The 12787-nt window shown below is 38.7% G+C and overlaps 1 long non-coding RNA gene across 24 annotated transcripts in view; it reads right to left on the bottom strand.

Annotated features, from left to right (window-relative positions):
* The window catches only part of LOC144302457 (uncharacterized), a 106132-nt gene that overhangs the window by 17707 nt on the left and 75638 nt on the right, over positions 1-12787 (bottom strand). The gene's annotated exons all lie outside the window — the stretch shown is intronic.

Below are 12787 nucleotides of genomic sequence, written 5' to 3'. Positions count from 1 at the left end.
AATGAATAAATTCCCACTTCCCATCTTACCCAATTCCCACTTGATCAGAGATGATAAGAGCCAGATATGGAACAATTAAGGTAGGAATGGAGAAGAAAGATTAGAATTGAGAAATATTGTCACCAACTAGCCTCAGTCGAGTAGTGTCATGTTGTCAAGTGAGTCTGAGGACATAGGAGTCAAGAGTAGCTGATCCTTTTAAAATAAAGGAAAGGGAAAGGCTGAGGTGGTGGCTGGAGGAGATGCTGGATCAAGAAAGTTTCCTTTTTTTTTTTTTTTTTCTTGTAGAAGTAGTAGACACAAGGGCAAAGAAAAAAGGGAATGATTTCTGAGGAGCCAGGGGTGTGTCGTACCCACACACATTTATACTGGCTTAGAAACCACATGACTTGATTGAAAGACCAGTGGAAGGAGACTCTAAAGGGCCCTGTGCGGGCTCTACCTTTGGTATTCATCCCAAATGAGTGAGCTTGGGCAGGTCTCTTGAGCTCTCAGAACCTCAGTTTTGTATATGTGCAGTAAGGAGATGAGAAAATATGTAATTGTTTTCTCAAAAATTGACCAGAGGAAAGGGATTTAAAGAAATACGGCATAGGAAGACACACAAGGCACCATTACAAAACACTTGAGGGGAACTCCTTATGAGCTCTCACCACTGACTATGTCTCTGAGTAAGCTAGCAATTTCCAACATGGACAGAACTGCAGACCCAACCTGTCTTAGTAGGTCCATTATTCACTGCATCACTGGCCTTTTTGGCACTGACATCACTGAGCAGGCCTCCGTGGGAATTCTGTTGTCTAAGCCAGAAAGAAGAAGCTGAGTCCTGCTCTTGGTCCTTTTGTATCAAGATTTAGCAATCAGCAAGTTAATAAAGTCTCAAAGATTAGTATCAGTTTGAAAGGCAAAATTCACACAAAACAATTAATTAAGAGCATTAAAACAAATGCATTGCTGAGGATGGAATTGGATCCGGGAGACAAAATGGGTTAAAAAAATTTTTTTAAAGGAATGCTCTAATTGAAAACTGGCAGCGGCAGAAGACACAGTATAGTTAAAACAGTATCTTATCAGAAAATTAGCAAAATGTAATTTTTATTGGGTTTTACAGATGTTATTTTTAACCACATCAAAAATCCCACCTCATGGCTATTGGCACAAATTGTCATAATTACTATAATTTGAAGTCTGAGCGATGGAATGGCTGTTGAGATAGTTATCTCATCCCCAGACTAAGTCTGCATTAGTTGAGCAGCCAGAAGAAGGAGCTCATGTTTTTGTACTTGGTCTAGACTTCATTTGTGTCCTTTATCCAATCTTATTCTTAGGAATATTGAAGAATAATTTTTTTTTCTACCTGAAACACTGGAGAAAATCAGGAGGTTAATATTAAGAGTGCTGAGGTCACCTTTAATTAACATACCAATCACCTCACCTCCAATCTGCAAGTAAAGTGTTGTATTTTATTCTATTTTTACATTTCCTGGTGAACTCTATCATATTTAATGCATATACTAAATTCTAGGCATAATTATTCAACTACCTACATAAGCATGGCTAATAATGCCAAACTAAGAAAAAAGAGCTTTTAATATCCCTAATACCAATTTAACATATTTCCTTGCCACTCAGGGAATAAAAATATGACTATACATGTCCAAAATGCATGTCACTTATAAAATTAGAAAACAAGATCAAGAAATGTGTTAGAGGGAATTCAGTGGATAACTTGTATCCACTGATTCACAGCAAGATCAAGCAATAAAAACAATTATGACTGTGCTATAATTTAGATTTGGAGCTAGATTGGCAGAGGGCCTAGCTAAGAGACTCGGTTGATATAGAGAAGAGTCTCAATAAGAAAACAAAGCTGATCAGACTTAAGAAACACTTTCAAGCCAGAAAGGAAAGGTTATCATGCAATTTTAAATGATCATCCAAAGCTGCATCATTTCATTTTCATTTTAAATCATAGAACGTTTTCAGAATGGTTTCTTTCATGGGCGCCTAGGTGGCTAAGTCAGTTAAGCATCCGCCTTCAGCTCAGGTCATGATATTAGGGTCCTGGGATCCCACCCACATCAGGCTTCCTGCTCAGCAGAAAGTGCTTCTCTCTCTCCCTCTGACCCTCCTCCCAACTGGTGTTCAATCTCTCTGTCTCAAATAAATAAAATCTTTAAAAAAAAGATTATTTCAAACTCTCAGCTATAATTTAACTAAGGTATTATATGAAGAAAGGACCTGGATTAAATTCATTCACTCAACAGATATCATGTGCTGGTCCTGCTCTAGCCCCTGGAGAGTACTCTACTCTTCCAGTAGAGTAACACAGACAGGAATAATACATATAAAAAATAAGTATAATAAACATATAAAAATGAATATGTAATATTCATATACATGCAGTATATACGTCTTGAAGAAAAGTGAAGCAGGGTAAGGTAATAGAAAGTGATGGAAGGGTGGCATTTTAGATAGGAGAGCTCTCTCAAATAAGGTATCTGGGTGGAGACTTGATAGAAGTGGTGGAGAAAGTCAGGTGGATACATGGACAAAGGTATTCCAGACAGAAAAGATTCCGATACAGGAATGTACTAGGACAGAGTAGCAGGAGATAAGTTGGGAGAGGTTACAGACTGCATCACATAGGCCTTGTGGGCCATGATAGGGACTTTAGGCTTTGTTCTCAGTATGGCTGGAAGCCAATGGAGGGTTTTGAGCAGTGGAGTAATGCAATCTGACTAAAGCTATGAAAAAGTGGTTCTGCTACAGGGTAGAGAGTGAGAGTGAAAGCCACGAGAACAGTGAGGAGGCTCTTGTAGAACTTGCCAAGGGATAATGGCAGCTTAGACCAGCACAGCGGTAGTGAAGGGAGTAAGAAGTGGTCAGATTCAGAATATATGTTGGATATGGTGCCAATAAGGCTTGCTAAAGACTACATTTAAGGCATGAGAGAAAGAGAATCATCTGAAAGGACTCCTAGGTTTCTGGCTGAGAAGAGGAATGAATGTAACGCCATCCATTGGAATGGGGAAGACTTGAAAAAGTGTGGGTTCTGGATATTGAAATAGGGATCAAAAATTAAACTTCAGTAATGTTAAATATGAGTTGCCCATTCGATTGTTCAAATGGAGATGACAAGTAGATAATTGAATATATGATCCTAATCCAGGGGAAAGGCTAGACCAGAGTTAAAAATTTGGAAGCTATTAGCTTATAGATATTATTAAAAGCCATGAGACTGGATGCACTTAACAGAGAGAATATGGATGGAAAAGAAAATCCTAAAGAGTATGGATAGAAAAGAGAATCCAAAAAGAGATCAGAAAAGCAGGAGAATTCCTCAAAAGTAACTGACAAGGATTACTTGACCCTTATGGGGTCTTTTCATCACAAATCATAATAAAACATCCTGGCTTTAAAATAGGTAAGGGGCAAAAATCAGGGTTTCAGAGTAGACCACAATCCAAATGTAGTTATTAACAGAATATGCACTCTACTTTTAGTTTTATATGAAGTGAGATACTGAATAAATGAGTATGGGGAGTGCAATTTTGGGATACTTTTCCTTTACAGCAAATACTATTGAATAAGTCTGATGCAAGTGGTCCAAGGGCCTTATTTCAAGAAATGCTCTAACATGCATCTTGGAGGAGGGACAATTAAGGGGAAAAATTAGCAGGTTTGTACATAAGTCCTAAAAGTAATTGCTAAAAAACTAATAAGTTTTTTGGCTCAAACAATTATATACTAGAGGAGGTTGAAGGGATGCACTAGAGTGGTAGTAAATGAAGAATCTGTGTTTTCACTGAGAATCGTGCAGCAAAGAAAAGGCAAAATCACTTAAGAAATACTTAACTATCTCTAAAACATGTTCTAGTGTAAGAATTATGAGATACTTAAATAGAGACAATTGAGAGTTTAAAAGAATTTAAAGGAAATGGACGAAGATTTCATCCAAGCAAAAAGTTTATAGAATTACTTGAAATGAATTTGGTAACTTTATAATATTCTATTTTTCATTTGCCAAGTTGATTGCATTTATTTTTCTGTTAGATATGAAACTAAATTCTAAGGAATCATTTGAGATGGGAACCAATTATGGTCGCTCCTCTAGTCTAGAAAGCAGTTTCCTATAAACATTAAACGTTTAGCTTAAGCATTTAAAATGAAATTGAGTCTGGAGTTTTTGGATGTTCCTTTGGTTTTCTTATCTGTTTGCTTTTTAACTAGTGTTTTTTTTCTATCAGGAGAAAAGAAAAGGAAAGGAGTAATTGAAAATTTGAATAACAGCAACAAAACTAGCCAAAAAGATGCCATAAGATGGAAAGGGATCCCTGGCTTACACATTGTGAGGAAAGGATGGTGATTGCTCTGAAAACCAGGACATTTGGCTCAAGAGCCAACAGTTGCTTAAACTAAAATGAAGAGAAGACAGGGAGAGACAAAGGGACCATTGGAAGTAGCAGAATGTAATGTAAATACCTAACATTAAACTTTTGATTGCGGAGGCATCCAAGTCAAATAACCTCCATCTTGAATAACAGATCTCTAGCTGTCTGACAAAGTTACTAGCAAAACAACCAGATAAGGAATGAACCTGCCCCCACCCGTGATGTACCCTCCTTCAGAAGGCCCTGGGTAACCTAGAAAACTGACCACCTGAGTGACCCCACTTCTCCCTTCCCAGGCCCTAGTCCCCAGTCTTATACTTTGAGCAAGCCAATAGAGTATACCTACTAATAGGTGAAACCCTAGACCACTACCCTGGGCCTGATAAAGTCAGAGCCCCAGGGCCTGGCTTCCTCTCTTTTTTCTACCCTAGACTTTACTTGTGGCCCTTGGGGTGCCTTCTACCTTCTGTGACTGTGAATAATAAATCTTATTCCTCGAAGTTCCCAGATGGTTTTTGCTGAAATGCATCCTGCAACCACAAGGGTCTGTAAGGAACATGTCTGTGGGAGCTTGCTACCAGTAAGACAGGCCTAGCAAGTGCCTCTGCCACATCACTATCAAAAAGGCTGAGACCAACACAACACACAGATGAAGGTCAATTAAAGCATTGAGGAGCAGACACCCTACTATTAGGAGTCACCTCAGAGGACCCCAAAGGATTCTGCAATAATTCGAGGCACCAAAGGCCCACCTCATCCCAGGAGCTTGTAGAGGGCACACAAACCCTAGGCAGCTTGGCCATGTACCATGAGACTAACAGACACACATCTGAAGGGTTTTTGGCCTGTCATGATAAGTCTAAGCAATCACAAATTTTACTATGATTATTTTTTGTATTTTTTTATTTAAGAAGGTAGGGAAAATGTATGATCTATTCTCAAATGGCTTCTGTCGCATAGTAAGAAGCTACGAAGCTACCTGTTATGCATGAGACATGGCATAAAGCATTAGAAGTACCCAGATGAGCAGGACGGAGTCCCAACTCGCAGTGAGTTTATAGTCAATGGAGGGAAAGGAGAGAGGAGGCTGATAAGGACAGATGAGTAAAACAGATGCTTACAATACAAAATGGAGTGTTGATACAAAAAAAAAAAAAAAAAAAAAGAGAGAGAGAGAGAGAGAGAGAGCATAAACCCTGACTGTGGCTGGCAGAGAGATTAGGGAAAGCTTTCCAGAAAAGGCAATGTTGAGTTGAGCCTTGAATGATAAATAGGAGTGCTCAGGGTGAAAAACGATTTAAAGATTTGAACTTCAGCTATTTGGAAACAATCCATTTTTTTGAAACACCTCACTCCCCCCAATTTCACTAAAGAACAGATCTTATTCTATGTAAGTCAATTCAAGTGAACATCTGGCAGCTTTTATTGCCAAAGCAAAGTTCCGAATATTGACTCAACTTTGAAATTTAATCAGATATCTATACCAGGCAGGTAATCACACACTAGAAATTATACGTTTTTATTCAATGTAGGATAGAGTGAAATGCTTCAGCTTAGGGAAAAGGTACTATCAACACAAGTTATCCCAGGTTTACTATGAGTTTGGATTCTTTTTTTTTTTTTAAGGTTTTATTTATTTATTCATGGGAGACATAGAGAGAGAGGCAGAGACATAGGCAGAGAGAGAAGCAGACTTCCTACAGAGAGCCTGATGCAGGACTTGATCCCAGGACCCCAGGATCACTCCCTGAGCCAAAGGCAGACACTCAACCACTGAGGCACCCAGGTGCCCCTGAGTTGGGATTCTAATTGGGTAATATTTAGGCAACAAAAGGTGTGCCTCATGTTTTCATTTTTTAATTCCTGACAAAACTAAGAGCAAAAGGCAGAGAAATAAAAACTTTTTCAAATCTCAGAGGCATTCTGTTTTTCATTCTGTATTCTAATCTCTTTGCCAGTTATCAGTTAAAGAAGATTGACTGGCTGCCCCATTTTTCCTTTTTAATCTGGTTTACATGAGCTCAGAAACAAATAAACTAACACAAAGGAATTTTCCAATAAAATATGACTAATGAATTAGAAAGTGCTATTTGGTGCCTTGTGAACATTTCAAAATATCGTAAACCCTTTTCCTCATTAAGATATTCCCAAAACAAAACCAAAAAAAAAAAAAAAAAAAGGAAAGGAAGAAAAAGAATTTCACTGCAGAAGCATGAAATATGATAACTAATAAGAACAATTATAATCATTTTCCTTAGAATACAGCAACTATGAATGACACATGTAAATAGTTTCAATATATTCGTTTAATATTACTGATAATTAACGTGAGCACTAAATTAGAATTGCCTTTATCAGCACAAGTTGTAAAGCACTGCAACAGCCTAGAGATTACTAGAGGAGCTGATACGTGGTTGAGGAATAACCAGCCTGCTGATAATGAAGGAGTGTAGAGACTTTTAATTCCGTAAGTAAATAGAATGTTTTTAAGCATCGGACATCATCAAAATTTAGCTGAATTAATTAGTAAACACATCCTGCTTGTTTGCCTAAATCCTTTTATTCCCTGCAGGAGGTAAATACCTTCCCTCATTTGCATCTGGTGAAATACAGAATCTTCCTAATTTTGAAATTCAAGCAAGCCCCACAAATTGCACTGGAAGTGATTTCTGTAGTGATTTTTCTGTAGCGATTTGTTTTATAAAGTGGTTAATTAATCTGTTCAATACACTTCTTTACCTTTTTCCCAGACACCATCAGAAAAATAAACACAATACGTTAGCTTAGGAAAAGGTGCTAAAAATAGGTTATCCTACGGCTCTCTTCCAAAACTCTTTCTCTTACACTCAAATTATGAATTCAGAACAATTTAAATAAAGTAAAGCAGGACAGATACTGACTTTGTGATATATCTAAAAAGTGCAAATGTACAGATTTTAAACAACTTAAGCTGACAAAAATGCCAACATCTGGACAGTTCGAATATCTGGCTTGTAGCAGGTGCTCAATAAATGTTTGCTGAATGAAGGAGGTCTTGTGAAATTTATTTTAAGAGAAACCTGAATGAAGAGATAAAAGTTATGAATCTGACCACTTATTATTTCTTGGGGTAAAAGAATGTTTTATAATAGTGCAATTTAATATCACACAAATCAAAGTACTTATTTTCTTTCCTTTGATTCTGGCTTAATTCAAGTCATCATCACTTTACTCCTCTGACTAAAATGGTCATAATGGGCTTTCTCTCCCATTTCTTTCCCCTCTCCCTCCTGCCCCCATCCATTTTCTGTTCTATAAACTGAATGACATTTCTAAAATTTTCTATGTCCCCGTAATCCCTTGGGTAAAGCTCAAAGCTTTCAAGACATTTCATGATGTGCCCATAGCCAATCTCTCCAGCCTCCTTCATCTCCACAACTGAACCTCTTGGTGCTCCAGCCATATTCAACTCTGGGCAGTTTTTCTTCATGCCATGCTCTCACCCCAGGACGTTTGCAGGTATTGTTTCCTCTGCTGGAAAGCTTTACTTTCTCCCAACTCCTTGGCCTTCCACTTTTCATCTGGCTGGCTTACCCCTGGTTATCTTTAAGATTTTAGTTGAGACATTATGCACTCCATGAGTGTTCCCTGACAATTCCTCTATCTCTTTCAAGACTAGATTAGTGTTATGCCACCCTGTGCTTTCATTTAGCTAATGACTCAAAAGAGTGGCTTGTTTTTACCTCTTAATAAATTCTTAGAACCTTAACATCTAACATGATGCCTGGCACATAGCTGGCATTCAATAAATATTCTGTGAGCAAATTAGGAACACCTTCAAAATGAGTAATCTTCTTTGATGACGTTGGTGTAGTAATAACCTATATTGTAAATGATAATAGAGCAAAAAGGAAGTAGTACACCAAACATTGAGACCTGGTAAGTGAAAGCACTTTCGAAAATATAAAGCTCTAGTCATGCAAGATATTGTCATTATCATCATAATTATCAAATGCCCAAATTGCCATTTTGACTGTGTCACATTCCTACTCTCCTACTCCTACTCTCTAACCACCTCTCCACACACCCCCATCCTATTTCAACTTCAACAGAGTTTCTCAAAGCCTGGCATGTGAATTGGTAATCAATCTCATGGGCTTTTGCTCCAGGGGAACTTCTCCTCCCCCTGCCCATCCGCACCACCACGCCCAGATCTTGGACCATGTGTCCTCAGTAATGCTGACTCTGCCCCAGGACTCCAGACATAAAGCCCATGACTAACCAGTTCAATGAGCACCCTGTATTCTCCTGGCCAATGGCCACAGTGCGTGAACTTCCCCAAGCCTTGACTAAGTCAGTCCAATAAGAGTGACCTCAGAACTTCTGCAAGGAATACAGAAGGAAAAATGGCCATGTTCATCTGCTGTGTCAACCAGGCAGTAAACAACCCTAGGAGTTGCCAGCAGTCATCTTGCAACTGTGAGTACAACCTCCTAGGATGAAGCCAACACCCCTACAGCAAACAGAGACGTGAAAATATCAAGTCCTTGAGGGTATTCTTGAGCTGCTGATTTATGCCTCACCTGACAGACAGCTACCCAGCATTACCAACTATCAGGAAAGATGCGTCTTGATACTGAATGTGACACCTCTGAGTTTCTCCTCCAACGAAATGGACCTTGAAAAGTTTTTTTCTTTCTTATAATAATGCTTCGTAAAAGAATTAAAACTAAATCCCTATTCAGCTAATGTTTACAAAGCAATGAGATCAACTTTATAAAAACAGTGTTGAGATCTTTATAAGTGAAGGGTTTTATTAACTCAAAGTATTCTTGTAAGTAGAATTACCACCATTGATTTACTAGTCACCTTACTTCTAGTTCAGCTGCAGGTCTCCAATGTCATTAAAATATTAAGTTAATGGAAATGGTTTCTTTTCTATAAAATCAGTATCCAAGGAGAAAAAATAAAGTCCGTGTGATCTAGGAAAAGTAACATTAAGGATATTACTGTTAAAATTCCAGCCTGACTTTTCTATCTAAATCTTTCACAAATGTTGGCACTACAGTTTTGGTCAGATCCAGGTTAACACAAACTTGTCAGAATTGCTTTCTTCAGAAGTAAGCAGTTAGATCAGGAAATAAACCACAAAAATTCCTTAATTGCTAGTCATCTAAGTAAGGTCTTATACTTTGGCTGAAACAGTAAACCAAAGGAAAGAAATACCTAGCAATCTTTTGGGGGGTATTTTTTTCCAAAGAAGCTAAGAAAAACACCCTAACTAGCAAAGGGGTCAAAAGAATAGAGAGGAGATAGCTCTTCAGACTTTCCTTTCTAGGTAGAATTAGCCACTTAAGCTTTGTCCACATTAGCACTAAGCTAGCAAGGCTGGAAAGTGACTTAACTCCTATCACTTTGCCAATGTGTTTATTTAATATTAATCCCACGTGTTTTAAGAATTGGTCTGAACCAAATTATATTGGAATAGCCTCCAAAAAGACTTAACTATGCCTCAGGAGCATCTTAAACTATTTATTATAGTAATTTATTTAGTATTTGTTTAAAATTTATAACGAATCCATTACAGAATTTTTATTATGGAATGCAGATGTATCATTATAGATGGTTGACTGTGGGCCACCTCTCATGTATGCTCTTGGTTTGGACACAGCTGTTTAATACCCAGTGCTAGATAAGATCAATCTTTTAGAGAATTTCAGATAAGTAGTTTGTATTTAAATGAGTTCATGGTTCAGACACAATCATCAACAGGATCAATCGATTAACAAATGGAGACTAAAAATGACAATAATAAAGTTTGCATTTATTACTTCCTATGAGCCAGGTACCATGCTATGAAGGTAAAAAAAATAAATACTTTCTATTTCCTATAACCACTACACAAGGTAAGTTTTATTAAACTGATTTTACAGAAGAAGAAATTGAGGATTGGAGAGGTTAAGGGACTTTCCAAAGTGTTTAGGCTTGAATTAGAATATCCTTACGCAGCAGGAATTATACAGCTATACAGCTATCCCTTCTGGTGGAGCCAACACACAGAATTTAGCTTGTGTTGCCTTTTCTGTTTAGCGGGGCTCATTTCTTTGTTTTCCCTTTATAATGTGGATAATAATGTGCACTCAGATGCATGAAAAAATTAGCATAGTAATTCAATATTAGTATAGAATTTGAAATTAGCATAGAATTTCAAGCACAACTCTCGAGGAATTATTGATGAATCTGGAACTTTCTTAAGATAAAAGCTTCTAGGATAAAACCTGCTCATTGAATATGTGACAGAAATGAGGCACAGAGGGGAATGTGACACCCCTTTGCTAGCCACAAAAGCTCCCCAGCTGCAAAGGTGTTTAAGTGGCTCAGGAAGGTCATAGGAATCCTCCGGTCCATACAGCTGCACCTTGGAGATGGAGTGTACCAACCGATCATGCGTATTCTAGGACAGCAGTTGGTGACTGAGTATCAGATATGATTTCTCTCTATGATGTTTAATTCTCAGGTGTGTGCATAATCATCCTGCTTATGATACAGTCCGAGTTTCTGTAGCAGTAGAGACACCATAGATACACTATCCAACTGTCCTCTACTGAAGCTCTGCTGCTGAGGGATAACAGTGCTAGGAGGTACATAAAGCCCAAGTTTTAAGTCATCATCTGCTCCACCCCATTGCCTCCAACAGGGGCAGGGGTGGACTGGGAAACTTTTGAAGGGTGAAGAAGTCAGCACCTTTCAGCCACTTTTCTTTTTGCCCAGGGGACAGAGATTTTGCCCTTCTGTGTAACCATGCTACTTGGGCTTGGCAAGTAAACAATAGACAAGCACCAACCAGCTCGAGGGGCAGCCCCTTCTGCTGCTGAGAAAAGTCTCTTCCTTTAAATTTCCTCACCTCTGTTTCAACGCCAGGTAAGATTTTCACTTCAAACACTTGAAGTATGATTCCTAAGAAAGACAACTTCCGGGGCAGCCCCGGTGGCTCAGCAGTTTAGTGCTGCCTTCAGCCCAGGGCCTGATGACCCTGGGGTCCCGGGATGAGTCCCATGTCGGGCTCCCTGAATGGAGCCTGCTTCTCCCTCTGCATGTGTCTCTGCCTCTCTCTCTGTGTCTCTCATGAATAAATAAATAAAATCTTAAAAAAAAAAAAAAAAGACAACTTCCCATCTGAGTAAGAATATCTCTAACTCCCAATGAGATATCATTTTTCAATGCTCTTCTTATCAGGGCACTTGGTGTTGGGGATCTAGCATTCATCAATAAAACAAAATAAGTCTTATGATTGAAAACCATTGTGTAGGTAAATATTATGCAATCTGTTTAAAAAAAGAGGTTTATTATGAGTTTATTTTCTACAGCTTTGCAGTCAAGTTAACAGTAAAGTTGAAAACTTCTGACCCTCCACTGCCATGTTAATTTAAACTATGGGGAGTTGATAGCATGCTGGAAGTATGGGATCTCAACGATTCCATAGCCCATCAGCTTGGATGCCATGTCCCATAGAGACTAGGGGTGCTTCGCTGCCTGATTCTGAGGGAGAGGACCCTGAGGCCTTGGCAGGGCCCGGCACCCACCAGCCAGAGCTGCTCTGCTTTTGTGTCACTTAAGTATTGCTTTCCTGCATTGGATTTATTGGTTTAAAAGGGCTTTTGGTGCTGCCTAAGAAAGACCTAGAATAAAAATTGTATTTCCACTGCTGATCGATGTGATACTCTAATTTTATATGGGCAACTGAAGCCCTGCAAGATGAGTTGACTTGCCCCAGAAGCTCCCCATTAATAAGTGACAGAGATTTCCTGAGTTTATCTATTACTTCCCACCTGACGCTGTGACCAATCATTCTGTTCACAAGTCACCTTTCTGCATATCACAGTCTTTATTTAAAAATTTCTTTTTTGGTTCTACTGAGACATAATTAACATACAGTACTGTGTAAGTTTAATGTGGGCGGCACAATGCTTGACTTACATAGACTATGAAATGATCACCACAATGAATTGGGTTAACATCCATCACCTCATAATGTGTATCTCAGTCTTAAGCTGCTTTGGCTTCCTAGACCTCACAGATTTATGGCCCTATATTTTTATATGAAGCATCAATGCACTAATGGATCCCAAGGGCAAACCCCTCCCCCATGTTCAGAGTATTAAAATTATCAAAGGCAAATGCTTCCAGATGTAGCAGTTAATTCTAATACATCCTGTGGCTGAGGAATGCACATGTAGTCAGTCAAAGTCACTGGCGAGAAGGAAAAGTGTGCCTCCGATGTGCCCTGGCTCTTTGCACGACAGGTGGATCACAGTGATAAAATTTACAACGAAGCCATTTGACAAATGGCTGCTGGAGGTCTCATATCTCAGAATTTGTTTTGAAAGGACAAACCCCTTAAGAGCCCAGTCCTT

The sequence above is a fragment of the Canis aureus genome, chromosome 31 (assembly GCF_053574225.1).
Source record: "Canis aureus isolate CA01 chromosome 31, VMU_Caureus_v.1.0, whole genome shotgun sequence".
Lineage (NCBI taxonomy): Eukaryota > Metazoa > Chordata > Mammalia > Carnivora > Canidae > Canis > Canis aureus.
The sequence above is the reverse complement of the archived record's forward strand: the minus strand, read 5'-3'. Positions and strand labels throughout refer to the sequence as shown.